This window comes from Somniosus microcephalus, chromosome 9 (genome assembly GCF_052327205.1).
Source record: "Somniosus microcephalus isolate GS21.2 chromosome 9, FLI_Smic_1.0, whole genome shotgun sequence".
NCBI lineage: Eukaryota > Metazoa > Chordata > Chondrichthyes > Squaliformes > Somniosidae > Somniosus > Somniosus microcephalus.
In genome coordinates, this window is record NC_140995.1 from 123,462,689 (window position 1) to 123,478,040 (window position 15,352).

Genomic DNA, 15,352 nt, shown 5'->3' on the forward strand with positions numbered 1-15,352 from the left:
CTTCAGATGCTGGAAATCCGAAATAACAACAGAAAATGCTGGAAAAACTCAGCAGGCCAGGCAACATCCGTGGAGAGAAAATAGAGTCAACGTTTCGGGTGAAAACCCTTTGTCAAGACTAAAGAAGCACAGGAAATGAAATAGATTAAGAGGCCAGGCTGGGAGAGAACAAAAGAGGAGACATTGGGGGAGAAATTTGGTTGTTAGCGCCACCGATTAACGCCTAAAGAGGCCGAGAAGTGGGGCGCTAGCCAATTTCCGGGTGGGCGCAGGGCGCCTAGCGCCTCGCCCCATATTGAGCATGCATTTAGCGCTGGCGCTAAATCTTAGCGCCCGCTCATGGGCGCAGGCTGATTATGACGTCATTTGAGTGTGTAACGCCTTTTGGGCGCCCCTGGCGCTAATAGTGACAGCTTACCTGGAACCTTACCAAGTTGCTCTCAGGCTGGAGGAGCGTTATTTATAGGGGACTGGTGTGGTTTAAAAGCGGCAGCCATTTTTGGAGCACAACTTCCTCGAGAGCTACAAAGAGTTGCTGAGCTGCACACTGAGAGCCATTTGACCACTGAGCCAGCGCAGGCAGACGATCTTCAGCTTTCTGACCATCACCTTGCTGTTGGTGAGCCTTGACAACGGGGAACCTTCCTGTGGGCACTTATTATGGGGGCTGCATTGGAGGGGAACGTCCTGCTGCTGAATCATCTGGAAAGGGCACTGAGACGCTGGGAGAGGGGGGCGGGCATGGCCAGACGGAGGAGGGCCAACAGATGTCACCACAGCAGACCTTACGCTGGCAGGGTTTTCCGACAGCAGTTTTCCTGCATGAACATGCCGGAGGAGCAGTATGTCAGAAGGCTGCGATTTAGAAAGGAGGTGGTGACTGAGCTGTGCCAGCTGCTTCAGCCAGATCTGCAGCCTCAGATAAGGTGCAGGACATCTCTGTCGGCGGCTGAGAAGGTGCCTGCTGGCCTGAACTTCTACGCGAGTGGCTCTTCTCAGGCTGCGCGTCAGAGGCTGATCAGAAGTAGCTTCTAGGCCCCTCTCACGGAATGCTTGCTGCCATTCCAAGAACAGGAATGGAACTGGTCTGATACCCCCAAGCCTGTGAAGGGCAAGATGCATGTAAATAGCAGGCATGGCCATTGTAAATGAAGAAAGTGTTTCATTACACAAAATGTGGTTCCTTCAAACATGAGAAAGCTATGGCAACAGAAAGCAAAACTAATACACTGACACATAACAGACTCTCACACCCGGGAGACTGTCCAAAACATAAATCACATTCCGACCATCTTCCTTGGCCTTGATTCCACTGCGCCAACCAAAGCATCCAATGCCCCATCAGTGAGGCGTTCCGCCCTCTGCCTCACCCTTTCCATGTCTTGCTAGGCTGGTGCGCCACAGGTAGGCTCCCACCGCTTTGAAGGCCTACAAGGCAGTGAGTGTGTCTGGTGATGCCAATTGACCTGCCCCTTTAAGAGCTGGCCGGCACCAGTGTGTCTCAGGGAAAGTGATTATTGACAGCACCGTCGCTGCAGCCCGCCGCCGTGAAATTGGGTTGCGCCGCCGGGTTAGCGCCTTAAGAGTAGCGTGCAGCGCCTGATTTAGCGCCGCAATCACCTTTAGGGGTGCTGCAACCCAATATCACGCTAGGTGGCGCTAACTTGCGCCTGGCGCTAAACTTTGCACATCGCCAGGACTAGCGCCCCAAACGCGGCTATACCGAATTTCTAGGCCATTAAGAGGTATTCAAAACGAGACGAGATGGTGATAGGACTAGTGGAGACAAAAGACGGATCTAGATTAGGTGTGAAATGCGCTGGCAGAATGGGAGACAGCTGCCATGTGGGAGAGAGAAAAAAAAGGAAAGGGGGGGGGGGTGGGGAAGGCCAAAACAAAGGTGTGGATAAAAAATATAAGTAAAAATGTAATAGGGGCCGAGGTTATGATCTGAAATTGTTGAACTCAATATTGAGTCCAGAAGGCTGTAAAGTGCCTAATCGGAAGATGAGGTGCTGTTCCTCGTGTTTACGGTGAGCTTCCGTGGAACAATGCAAGAGGCCGAGGACGGTAAGGTCCGAGTGGGAATGGGGCGGTAAATTAAAATGACAGGCGACCGGAAGCTCGGGGTCACCCTTACGGACTGAACGGAGGTGTTCCGCAAAGCGGTCACCCAATCTGCGTTTGATCTCCCCAATGTAGAGGAGGCCACATCGTGAGCAGCAAATACAGTATACTAGATTGCAAGAAGTACAAGTAAATTGCTGTTTCACCTGGAAGGGGTGTTTGGGGCCCTGGACAGTGGGAAGGGGGGAGGTATAAGGGCAGGTGTTACATCTCCTGCGCTTGCACGGGAAGGTGCCAGGCGAAGGGGAAGGGGTGCTGGGGGTGATAGAGGAGTGGACTAGGGTGTCTCGGAGGGAGCGGTCCCTACGGAATGCTGAAAGGGGAGGGGAGGGTAAGATGCGTTTGGTGGTGGGATCACTTTGGAGGTAGCGGAAATGGCGGAGGATGATCCGTTGAATGTGGAGGCTGGTGGGGTGAAAGTTGAGGACAAGGGGAACCCTATCCTGGTTACCGGGAGGGAGGGGCAGGGGTGAGGGCAGAAGTGCGGGAGCTAGAACGGACACAGTCGAGGACCGTGTCAACCACAGTAGAGGGGAATCCTCGGTTGAGGAACAAGGAAGACATGTCGGAAGCACTGGTGTGGAAGGTGGCATCGTCGGAGCAGATGCGGCGGAGACAGAGAAACTGGGAGAATGGAATAGAGTCCTTACAGGAGGCAGGGTGGGAGGAAGTGTAGTCCAGGTAGCTGTGGGAGTCAGTGGGCTTATAGTGAATGTTGGTCAATAACCTATCCCCAGAGATGGAGACGGAGAAGTCGAGGAAGGGAAGGGAAGAGTCAGAGATGGACCATGTGAAGGTGAGGGAAGGGTGGAAATTGGAGGCAAAGTGAATGAAATTGTCTAGTTCAGGGCGAGAGCAGGAAACGGCACTGATACAGTCATCAATGTATCAGAAAAAGAGGTGAGGGAGGGGACACGAGTAGGACTAGAACAAAGAGTGTTCCACATATCCCACGAAAAGGCAGGCATAGCTAGGACCCACCTACATCCGCGACTCTTCGGACGCCCTCCGCCACTTTAACAGTTTCCAGTTTCCTGGCCCCAACCGCTTCCTTTTCACCATGGACGTACAATCCCTCTACACCTCCATCCCCCACCAGGGTGGCCTGAGGGCGCTCCGCTTCTTCCTTGAACAGAGGCCCGACCAGTCCCCATCCACCACCACCCTCCTCCGCCTGGCTGAACTTGTTCTCACATTGAACAACTTCTCCTTTGACTCCACTCATTTCCTCCAAATCAAAGGTGTTGCTATGGGTACCCGCATGGGTCCTAGCTATGCCTGCCTTTTCGTGGGATATGTGGAACACTCTTTGTTCCAGTCCTACTCGTGTCCCCTCCCTCACCTCTTTTTCTGATACATTGATGACTGTATCAGTGCCGTTTCCTGCTCTCGCCCTGAACTAGACAATTTCATTCACTTTGCCTCCAATTTCCACCCTTCCCTCACCTTCACATGGTTCATCTCTGACTCTTCCCTTCCCTTCCTCGACTTCTCCATCTCCATCTCTGGGGATAAGTTATTGACCAACATTCACGACAAGCCCACTGACTCCCACAGCTACCTGGACTACACTTCCTCCCACCCTGCCTCCTGTAAGGACTCTATTCCATTCTCCCAGTTTCTCTGTCTCCGCCGCATCTGCTCCGACGATGCCACCTTCCACACCAGTGCTTCCGACATGTCTTCCTTTTTCCTCAACCGAGGATTCCCCTCTACCGTGGTTGACATGGCCCTCAACTGTGTCCGTTCTATCTCCCGCACTTCTGCCCTCACCCCTGCCCCTCCCTCCCGGAACCACGATAGGGCTACCCTTGTCCTCACCTTTCACCCCACCAGCCTCCACATTCAACGGATCATCCTCCGCCATTTCCGCTACCTCTAAAGTGATCCCACCACCAAATGCATCTTACCCTCCCCTCCCCTTTCAGCATTCCGTAGGGACCGCTCCCTCCGAGACACCCTAGTCCACTCCTGTATCACCCCCAGCACCCCTTCCCCTTCGCCTGGCACCTTCCCGTGCAAGCGCAGGAGATGTAACACCTGCCCTTATACCTCCCCCCTTCCCACTGTCCAGGGCCCCAAACACCCCTTCCAGGTGAAACAGTGAATTACTTGCACTTCTTGCAATCTAGTATACTGTATTTGCTGCTCACGATGTGGTCTCCTCTACATTGGGGAGACCAAACGCAGATTGGGTGACCGCTTTGCGGAACACCTCCGTTCAGTCCGTAAGGGTGACCCCGAACTTCCGGTCGCCCGTCATTTTAATTCACCGCCCCATTCCCACTCGGACCTTACTGTCCTCGGCCTCTGGCATTGTTCCACGGAAGCTCACCGTAAACACGAGGAACAGCACCTCGTCTTCCGATTAGGCACTTTACAGCCTTCTGGACTCAATATCGAGTTCAACAATTTCAGATCATAACCTCGGCCCCTATTACATTTTTACTTATATTTTTTATCCACACCTTTGTTTTGGCCTTCCCCCTCCTTCCTTTTTTTTTCTCTCTCCCACATGGCAGCTGTCTCCCATTCTGCCAGCACATTTCACACCTAATCTAGAGTCTTTTGTCTCCACTAGTTCTATCACCATTTCGTCTCATTTTGAATACCTCTTAATGTCTCTTCTCTTGTGTTCTCTCCCAGTCTGGCCTCTTAATCTATTTCATTTCCTGTGCTTCTTTAGTCTTGACAAAGGGTTTTCACCCGAAACGTTGACTCTATTTTCTCTCCACGGATGTTGCCTGGCCTGCTGAGTTTTTCCAGCATTTTCTGTTGTTCTTTCAGCCTCGGCACATGCCAGGCACGCTTCGGCGCGCGCTTGCGCAGTGGCGTCAGCCCGGTGACCACGGGGGGCGGGGCCTCCGGGGGTCAGAGGGCGGGGAAGCGAGCGGAGGGCGAGAACGAGCAGCGAGTGTTCGGACTGGCAGCCACAGCGACAACGCAGGTACCGGTCACCCTGTGAGGAGGGAGCCGCTCTCAGCTCCCCGCGCTTGTTCCCTGGCCACGGCGAGCCGCCTGGCGCTGTGTCCGGGCCCCGCTGCGGTGGCTGGTGCCGGTTCCCTGCGGTTCTTTCTGCCGTTGTCTGCTCCCCCTCGGCGGCTCTTTAACCGCAATCAGAGTTACGCATTGTGGGCGTTGGAGCGGCCGGTGCTGTGGGGCAACATCCCAGCCTGTCTGCCGCGCCCAGCTTCGCTCTGAGGGCAGCAGTCCGGTGCAGACCCTTTTTGCTATTTCATTGGCACAAAGCTGTCCCGGGAAGGGAAACTTCAAGTAAGGACATCCTTTAAAGGATGATTTAACGGGGCCTTCCGGTGCAGGAGCTGAGCCAGTGGGATGCTCCTAGGTTTCATTCCCAATGGGGAATGGGGTTCCCAAAGACTCGAGTTCCTGATCCTATCCCGAAGCTCTCACCAGACGTGAGTCTACAGTCCTCAGGTGACAAGGCTGGGATTTCAGCTTCTGTTTGTTTCAGTGGACAGAAAGTCAATGCCTGGGAAGCACATTTAAGTGGACAGTCCCAACCAGGAGCTGGCTCATTTTTCATAACCCTGGCAGCTACTGTCACAGTAAGTGGCAGGTGCATGTGGGAAGTATCCCAGGGAGACGTTAACACTTTTTGGGGAGAGGAGAAAATTAGTAAGAAGAGAAATTAATCTATTTCTAGGGAAGGATGAGAGAGAGAGAGAGAGAGAGAGAAGGAGGTAGAAAGAGGAAAATGAGCCCATGCTAGAGCATTATCTTGTGGTTCTATTTTATTAATTAAATTCTGGACAGTAACTTGCCAAACTGACATTTCTAACATCTATAAACTGGTAATGAGTTGCAAGGATGTTATTTATCTGGCACAACGAGGGAAAGCTCATCTAAATTGTCAATGAAACTCAAGTGGCTTACAATTGAAATTCTTGATTAGATTATAACGTTGAATCTCATTCCTTATGTTAAGTCTTTTCTTGATATTTATTTCTTTTTAGACTTTTTGTACTTGCAACAACTGTTATTGTCTCAGTCTCTTATTTTCAATAGAGGATGCATGAAAAATGAAACTTGAATGCTGGAAGCTATATAATGCTGTTGGCTACAGTTCTTGAGTTGTGACAGTTGTGATTGAGTGGTAAATTTTTACTTTGCACACAGGCACTTGTGTTTTTATTTCTGGACATTAAGGTTTTTGGTTCATTTTATGAAACTTGCACATTAATGGTTGTCCTAAGGACTTGCAGATATATACTTTTTCAAGTAGTATTCCTTTGTGATCAGTCTGTTGACTGAAATTGACACCCTTGATATTGGTATGCTTCTTTGACCTTACCACTCTCCATTAGTGGGTGTATTCTCAATTTATTTTACACCATCACAGAAAAGCCCACTGACCACTAATTTCAAAGAATCACATCAGTTTCAGTCGGCAGCCTATTATCACTTATGCATTTGAAATTAATGCATGCACATTATCCTTTTTTAAAAGGGTCATCTTACTAACATTTAAAATAGCTCCTTCGAATAGCATTCTTAAACTGGCAGGTTATAAGAGTCAAAAGCAAAATACTGCGGATGCTGGAAATCTGAAATAAAAATGGAAAATGCTGGGAATATTTAGCAGGTCAGGCAGCATCTGTGGAGAGAGACACGGTTAACGTTTCAGGTCAATGAACTTTCGACAGAACTGGGGTGTGTGCGTCTAAAGTAGTCTTAAGGTGGGACATGCATTGTGAAATCTTGTATGTGTTTCTGGAGGTGTGCTAATCTTTGGTAGAGCTTGGAGAGTGAGACCATATAAAAAGTTTTGCAGAAGTGTTGTCAGTCATTTTTTTCAAGGGTAGTCATGGATTTAAGAAATTAAATTCCACAACTGACTAAATGTTAAATGGTTTGAAGAATTGGCACTAGCAATATTTCTTTGATGTAACTGGCATTTGTGATGTAACTGGCATTTGTGTGTTTGCAATAGTTTGAATAGATTCTGCCATTGCGTTGTGGCTTCCTGTTCCTTATCTGGTTAGACACACGTTTCTTGTGGATCCTTCATCGTACTCCCGAGGCAGCGATGCCAGCTGTGCTGCTTTCTTGTATTGCTTTGTAACCTGAAGTGCTAACAGACATATCTTGCATCTTGACTATGCTGAGTAAACTTAAAGGCCATTTAAATCTTGCTTGGTTGCTCAGATGAATACAGGTATTTAGTGCCAACACATTTCTGCCACAGCTAGATAGCATACACTATACATTCTTCAGATGCAGTCTGAAGCTATTGCTGGACTGAACTCTTTGGACGCTATCTAGAAGTTAGATTAAAGTTGGATTTTTTTTTAAACTGAAATTTTGGTATGGGTGAAAGGCCCATAGTGCAGTATTCCACCAGGGTGGAAAACAGTATCACATGACTGAGATCCATTTTTGTTAGGTAAGGGTATCGAGGGATATGGAGCAAAGCGGGTAAATGAAGTTCAGGTGCAGATCAGCCATGTTATTAGTGAATGGTGGAGCAGGCCCAAGGGGCTGAATGGCCTACACCTGTTCCTAATGTTACTATGTAAGCTTATCTTGTAAGCACCCTTCTTCAAAACTTTCTCTCTCTCCACAGATGCTGACTGACCGGAGTGTTTCCAGCATTTTCTGTTTTTGTTTCAGATTTCCAGCAGAGTGGTGAGAATGTGGAACTCGCTGCCACATGGAGTGGTTAAGGCGAACAGCATAAATGCATTTAAGAGGAAGCTAGATAAGCACATGGGGGAGAAAGGAATAAAATCATTGGCAAAGATCTAGAGGGGAGATGATTAGAAATGTTTTCACTTGGAGTTGTCTGGATCTGGAACGCTCTATCTGAAAAGGTGGTGGAAGCTGATTCCATAAATAATTTAAAAAGGGAGTTGGACAGGAACTCACAGGGTTACAGATAAAAAAGCAGAGATGTGGGACTAAGCATGACTGCTCTTTCAGAGAGCCAGCACAGGCATGACGGACCGAATGGCCTCTTCCTTCGCTGTAAGTTTCTATGAAATGCTTTGATAGCTCTGAGCATAGGCATAAATCACTGAGGATAATGCAAAACTAATTGCAACATCTGTATAATATAAATATTACATCTGTCCACATTTACTGTCTACAAACACTTTGCCACATTTTGGTCACACTTTTGTCAAATTTTGTAAATGGCTATGTCCACATTTTCCATTCAATTTGCCTCTGTCAACTGGCTCCTGTCACAATGTAATTACAGGCTATGGACAATAGGTGGCTCTAGCCATTGGGTTGCACTGCACACATTTAAAAAAAATTCAGAGACTGCCCACATCTTTCTTTTCAGGTACATTCTACTTGTAATCTTTTGTGCCCAATTTGTGAATGAAAACAGTTTATTTTACCTCTACATGTATCCATTACACAATTTTAAAATCCATCTTTCCCTAAGCTATCTTTTCTCTAATGCGAGGGATTCTCAAATTTTCTAAGAGTATGCAGTGAAATTGGCTGAAGGACAAACACAACTCCTCCACAGTTAATTGATAAACAAAAGAAATAAATGTAAAAACACTAGATTTTCCTTGCAAACAGTCAATGAATTACCTTTTTTTCTAGGTGATTTCTCATTACTGTGTTTGTTTTTCCTTACTGTCTCAGCAGAGTGACCTCTACTCTTTCTTCCCCCCCCCCCCCCCCATTTGTCGGATGCCAGTCTCTCTCTCAGTGGATTATTAACCTTGTTAATATTAGCTTCACGTTGACAGGATATTTGTAGTGAATGGTAAATAATAATGCCCAAATAATTTTCTTCCTTTGTTAATGAATATCCATTCATTCACTCATTAGTTAAGTGAGTTATTGAAAGAGGTCAGAAAATTATTCTTTCGCAGGCAAATGGTACATGAGTGACCACCGGGGGAGAATGTTGTTAGATGATCTATGGTACAGACTTGTTGCTAGAGAGAAGAACGAGAAGACTAATGTTTTTTCAGTATCTGATCTGCAAAGGTCTTTGGGTGAATTCTTAGAGCATAGAAGTATGTATGAAAGGAGTGTTTATCAGGAGGACTGGGAGCTGCTCAGGACATAAGAAATAGGAGCAGGAGTAGGCCCTTTGAGTCTGCTCTGCCATTCAATAAGATAACATTTGTGCATAACAGCGTAATGTTACATTCTGATGGACAATACCCTACGTTAGACAAACTCATTTGAAGCATTTACTGCATAAATTTAACTGCTGTTTTATAGATGCAACGACTGAGCCTCCACAGCTCTCTCGGGTAGAGAATTCCAAAGATTCGCCACCCTCGGAGTGAAGAAATTTCTCCTCATCTCAGTCCTAAATGGCCGATCCCTTATTCTGAGACTGTGACCCCCTGGTTCTAGACTCCCCAGCCAGGGGAAACATCCTCCCTGCATCTACCCTGTCAAGCCCTGTAAGAATTTTGTACATTTTAATGAGACCACCTCTCATTCTTCTAAACTCCAGAGAATATAGGCCTAGTTTACTCAATCTCTCCTCATGGGACAATCCCCCAATCCCAGGAATCAGTCTGGTGAACCTTCGTTGCAATCCTTTAGGTAAGGAGACCAAAACTGTACACAATATTCCAGGTGTGGTTTCACCAGGGCCCTAAATAATTGCAGTGAGACATATTTACTCTTATACTCAAATCCTCTTGTAATAAAGGCCAACATACCATTTGCTTTCTTAATTGCTTGCTGTACCTACATGTTAACTTTCAGTGATTCATGTACAAGGACACCCAGGTCTCTGAACACCAACATTTCCCAATCTCCATTTAAAAAATACTCTGCTTTTCTATTTTTCCTACCAAGGTAGACAACTTCACATTTCTCCACATTATATTCCATTTGCCATGTTCTTGCCCACTCTCTTAGCCTGTCTATATCCCCTTGAAGCCTCTTTGCATCCTCCTCACAACTTAAATTCCCACCCAGCTTTGTATCATCAGCAAACTTGGATATATTACATTTGGTCCCCTCATCCAAATCATTGATATAGATTGTGAATAGCTGAGGCCCAAACACTGACCCCACTAGCCAGCCTGCCAACCCAAAAATGACCCGTTTATTCCTACTGTTTTCTGTCGGTTAGCCAATCCTCAATCCATGCTAGTATATTACCCCCAATCCCATGAGCCCTAATTTTGTTTAATAACCTCTTGTGTGGCACCTTTATCGCATGCCTTCTGAAAATCCAAATACACCACATCCACTGGTTCCCCCTTATCTATTCTGCTATTTACAACCTTAAAAAAACAACAGATTCGTCAAACATGATTTCCCTTTCATAAATCCGTGTTGGCTCTGTCCGATCCTATTATTTTCTAAGTGCCCTTTTACCACGTTCTTAATAATAGATTCTAGCATTTTCCCTACTACTGATGTCCGGCTAACTGGTCTGTAGTTCTCTGTTTTCTCTCTCCCTCCTTTCTTAAATAGTGGGGTTACATTTGCTACCTTCCAATCCGCAGGAACCGTTCTAGAATTTTTGGAAGATGACTACCAATAATGTGTCCACTATCTCTCTCTATAGCCACCTCTTTCAAAACCCTAGGATATAGGCCATCAGGTCCAGGGGATTTATCGGCTTTCAGTCCTATTAATTTCTCCAGTACTATTTTTTTTATAAATACTAATTTCTTTCAGTTCCTCATTTTTGCTAGATCCTTGGTTCTCCACTATTTCCGGGAGGTTTTTTTCATCATCTTTTGTGAAGACAGACACAAAGTATTTGTTTAATTTCTCTGTCATTTCCTTCTTCCCCATTATAATTTCTCCTGTCTCAGCCTGTAAGGGACCCACATTTACTATCGCTAATCTTTTTCCTTTTTACATACCAGACTTGTACAGTCTGTTTTTATGTTTCTCGCTAGTTTGCTCTCATACTCTATTTTCCCTTTTTTCAATTTCTTGGTCCTTCTTTGCTGAATTCAAAGATCCTCCCAATCATCAGGCTTACTGCTCTTTTTGGCAACATTATAAGCCTCTTCCTTTGATCTAATGATATCTTTAACTTCTCTTGTTAGTCACGGTTGAACCACTTTTCCTGTGGGGTTTTTGTGCCTTAAAGGAATGTATATTTGTTGTAAATGATGTATTCATTCTTTAAATGCTAGCCACTGCATGTCTACCGTCATACTTTTTAATGTAGTTTCCCAATCTACCTTGGCCAACTTGCCCCTCATACCTACATAGTTTGCCTTGTTTAGATTTAAGACCCTAGTATCGGATTTAACTAAATCACTTTCAAAATTAATATGAAATTTTATCATATAGTCACTCTTCCCTAAAGGACCCTTTACTACAAGGTTATTAATTAACCCTTTCTCATTGCACAATACTAGATCTAAAATAGCCTGTTCCCTAGTTGGTTCCTCAACATACTGATCTAGAAAACTATCTTGCATACATTCCATGAATTCGTCCTCCACACTATTACTGCAAATTTGGTTTGCCCAGTCTATATGTAGATTAAAGTCCCCCATGATTACTGTATTACCCTTGTTACATGCGCCTCTAATTTTCTGATTTATACTCTGCCCTACATTACAACTACTATTTGGGGGCCTATAAATAAGTCCCATCAATGTTTTCTGCCCCTTGCTGTTTCTTAGCTCTACCCAAACTGATTCTACTTGTTGATTTTCAGAGCTAAGATCCTTTCTCTCTACGGTCTTTATCCCATCCTTTATTATCAGGGCTACCCATCCTCCTTTTCCATTTTGCCTATCTCTTCTAAAAGTTAAGTATCCTGGAATATTTAGTTCCCAACCTTGGTCACTTTGCAACCACATCTCCATAATGGCTATTCAATCAAATCTATTCATTTCTATCTGAGCTGTTAATTTTAATTTATCTATTTTATTGTGAATGCTTTGTGCATTCAGATATAGTGCCTTTAGCTTTGACTTATTTCTATTTTTCCCCTGATGTCACTTAGTCACTGATGCCTTATTACCTTTGTTACTCTGTCCCATCCTGACCCACTCTGCTTATATTTACCCAAAACTCTGCTCTGCTCTAGAGCCTTGACATTTCTCTTGCTGCTTTTAAATTTACTCTTTCCTGAATTCCCCCCCCCCCCCCCCTTCATTAGTTTAAAGCCCTGTCTACTGCCCTAATTATTCAGTTCGTCAGGACACTGGTCCCAGCCCAGTTTAAGTGGAGCCTGTCCCAATGGAACAGCTCCCTCTTTCCCCAGTACTGGTGCCAGTGCCCCATGAACTGAAACCCCTTCCTCCCACACCACTCTTTGAGCCACGCATTTAAACCTCTAATCTATTTGTCCCTATGCCAATTTGTGTGGCTCAGGTAACAATCCCAGAGATTATTACCTTTTTGAGGTTCTGCTTTTTAATTTGGACTCCAACTCCTCAAACTCTTTCAGCAGAACCTCATTCCTAGTTGTACCTATGTCGTTGGTTCCTACAAGGACCACAACAACTGGATCCTCCCCCTTCCCACTCCCAAGTTCTTCTCCAGCCGCGAGGAGATGTCTTTAACCCTGGCATCGGGCAGGCCACGCAACCTTCAGAACTCCCGGTTGAGGCTGCAGAGAGCAGTATATATCCCTCTGACTATACTGTCCCCTACCACAACTGCATTCCCTTTCACTACCCCCACTTGAATGGTCTCTTGCACCATATCAGTTTGCTCATCTATCCTGCAGGCTTTTCCCTCATCCACACAGGCAACAAGAACCTCATACCTGTTGGATAAGGACAAATGCCGAGGCTCCTCCAGCACTTCACCTGGGGCCCCTTACCTGCCTGAATTGCAGTCACACCCTCCTGTCCCTGACCACTAATCAGACCTGTACCACTACCTAACCTAAAGGGTGTGACTGCCTCCTGGATCAAAGTGTCCAGGTAACTTCCCCCCCCCCCCCCCCAGATGCCCTGCATTGTCTGCACCTCAGACTCCAGCTCAACAGCTCTGAGCTGAAGTTCAAGATGCAAGCACTTACTGCAAACGTGGTTGTCCGGGATCACAATGCTCTCCACAAACTCCCACATGCTGCAGTTGCGTTGCGGCACACCACACCACCTGCACTCCCATCCTATATGACATTGTTCTATTTAATTAAAGTTAAATAAATTTGTATTTAAGTAACTTAGTTTACAGTTTAGTTTCTTGACTAAATTGATCTAGATTAAGTTATGGGTAATGAAATTAAATATCTACCTGTAACACATGTAAGGATTGGGCAAAAAATGTGTTTTTGTTTTGGGGGGATGGCAAATCAATGTCAATTGGGTGTGGTTAGAAGATCAATGAAGCAGACATGTTGCTGGAAAAAGGATCAGGAGGTCCCTTTTTTAAACAACATATGAAGTTTATTTTTTCCCCAAGCACTGACTTTCTGGGTGGTGAAATTGACAACTGAAACAAACCACTTAAGGGGAAAAATACATGTGCTGAACTCTGAATTGCTCGGTTGATTATGCAGATCACATTTGTATTTGGACTAAACCTTTCATTTTTGCTATTTTTGTGAATTTGCTTATAATAGACATACCACCATGAAGACATTTATTCACATGTTTAGTAGCAGCTGCTGTTTATTTTACCAACGGCTGTCTGTTTCAGGGAATTGATTACTAGAGAAGGAAGTATAACAACTTCCTCTTTTTTAAAAACCTGTTCCTTAATGCTGTATTTTTTTGAAGAAATGCAAAAAAAACGTACCACATTGAAGGATCAAGAGAAGGTGCTAAAACAAAGCTTGGGTTTTCTAGTTTCATTTATTATTACATAGAAACATAGAAGATAGGAGCAGGAGTAGGCCATTCAGCCCCTCGAGCCTGCTCCGCCATTCAATGCGATCATGGCTGATCATCCAAATTCAGTACCCGGTCCCTGCTTTCTCCCCATACCCTTTCATGGAGCTACAATTTTGCAGAAGTGAACTTAATGGATAAATTTGTGTGAGCTTCTCTCCTTTTAGCCTTTGCAATAAACATGACAAACACTGGCAGTGACTTAATTTACAACTAAAACATGTGATTATCCCTAATTCATTCCTTATTAGATTAACTTAATATAGCTGAGTTTCCCTTTTCCAGGTATATTTGTATTGTCTGTTTGCCACGGAAAAGAAAATTGGGCGAAATGTAAAACGGGTGGCTATTTGCTATCCCCCATTTTTCACCCGGCAATGAAAGCTAAAGTGACCCCACTTCAGTCTAAACTTATGTTCACCACCCTGCAGTACAATGCTTATTGTTTTTCTCTTCTCCCCTGCCAAAAAAACCTGGTTGGATCAAAAATGCCTGTTTCTTTTTAAAATTTCCACTGTATTTTTCCATGAGAGCTTTCAGCCAACATAGAGCATAGTGCTGGCCATGAAATGTTCAAAGATACCTGTCCATAGCATCCTAATCAGGTGATGAGACATGTGCATATGGTAGACTTATCCGTTGGTTCTTTTTGTCGCTGCCATATGACCTGACCATTAGGAAGCACTGCTTTTAATGTGAATTCTTAGCCCAAAACTGCTGAAGTGGATTCTCAATATATGCTTGAGGGATAGATAGTCTCAGTTGCAAAGCCAAGAATACTTCCTGAGAAACAAGGTCAGTGAGGGTGAAAAACCACTAGTTGATAATTTTACTCCCAAAAAAAAAAAAATGGAAAATCCCATTTCTGCTTGTGCTGTTTTTTTTGCTGAAATTATTGACGGGAATTTCACCACCAATATATTTGTAATTGTTTAATAAATGATCCCAGCTGCATGAATTGATTTAGGAATGCAGGGTGTTGCAGAACAACCTTGGTCACGATGAACATTCCGGTAGAGTTTATTTTGGAACAGGAGCAATAGTTGATTAGCTCGTCGGATACAACCACGGTCTGTCTTTTTCTTCCCAACATAATATATGCTGGAATTTTTGTTGCCAATGTTTAGTTTTTTTTTAACAGAAACATAAATTATTCATCCATAAAACTCTATTTGCTACGGCTGTAAATGTTCACAAGGCATTTTTATGCAATCTCTAAGTATAATCACTGTAGTTGGAGTTGCTACAGGTGGAACAGCGAAAAATGGAAAACTCTGGTGGAAGTATTTTATGCACCTGATTGAGTTAACGTAATGGAGGAATGTAAACTTATACAGGTTAGAGCCTTGGAAAAAGAAAAAGAATAGACTTTGGTCTGCATATGATACCAGGGCTTAAAGGGTTAAAATTAGGACTGATTGCATAAACTTGTACAGGAAACTTTGATTTAT

At 44.8% G+C, this 15,352-nt stretch overlaps 1 protein-coding gene across 3 annotated transcripts in view; it reads left to right on the forward strand.

Annotated features, from left to right (window-relative positions):
- Positions 1-4,974: 4,974 nt before the first annotated feature.
- The window catches only part of LOC147112654 (syntaxin-7-like), a 57,211-nt gene continuing 46,833 nt past the window's right edge, over positions 4,975-15,352 (forward strand). Inside the window, exon 1 of one of the 3 annotated variants that reach the window (XM_085997113.1) lies at positions 4,975-5,074. The gene's annotated coding sequence lies outside the window, so the exon portion shown is untranslated. Of the gene's footprint in view, positions 5,075-5,100; positions 5,401-5,614; positions 5,697-15,352 lie in introns of those variants that run through there. The other 2 variants (XM_085997114.1, XM_085997115.1) reach the window with 2 other exon arrangements.